The following is a 725-nucleotide window of genomic DNA, read 5'->3' as shown; positions in this document are numbered from 1 at the left end:
ATATTTTAAACACAATATTATGTGTTTTTGCTCAATTTTGCAAAGAATATATTACGTTTAAAGCCACAGCAGAATTGTTGCGCGTCTCTGAGCAGCACAGCAGTGTTTAGTTTCTGAATGAATCCGCGTTTTGAACGAATAGTGTAAACCAAAGACCCATTCATTCATTGTATGAACAAACAATACTGAGATGTTTCTCAAATTATCTTCTTTTATGTTCCATAGTTTTTGTTAGGCCGTTATAGCCTAAATGTTTATGTTTAATAATTTTTTTTGTTGAATCAAATAAAATATTTCTAAAGCTACAATTTGTAATGTCTACTTGATACTTTTACATTTAACAAAAATATCTTTAAATAACCTTTTGTGGGTATTTTCACAGTTATATCGTTTAAACATTTAAACTAACATTGTGATATGCTTGAACTGTTTTATATTTATAGATTTTATTTTAGGCAAGTCGTGATGATTTTAGAAGGCTAAATTGATCAAACATAGGCTATGATCTCACTGTCTGCCGCTGGATGCTTGGTCATTAGGCTACTTTAAAAAAAATAATAATAATTTACATTTACCGAACAAAAAATGCTCCAAATGTTTTTCTAAATTAACTTAATAAAAAATCGAAATGAATTATAATCACTTTGAATTATATTTTAAAGTATATTAAAATAGAAAACTTTTATTTTAAATTGCAATAATATTTCACAATATTATTGTGTGAA

Source organism: Sinocyclocheilus rhinocerous, unplaced genomic scaffold (genome assembly GCF_001515625.1).
Source record: "Sinocyclocheilus rhinocerous isolate Xijiao unplaced genomic scaffold, SAMN03320098_v1.1 scaffold8522, whole genome shotgun sequence".
NCBI lineage: Eukaryota > Metazoa > Chordata > Actinopteri > Cypriniformes > Cyprinidae > Sinocyclocheilus > Sinocyclocheilus rhinocerous.
The sequence above is the reverse complement of the archived record's forward strand: the minus strand, read 5'-3'. Positions refer to the sequence as shown.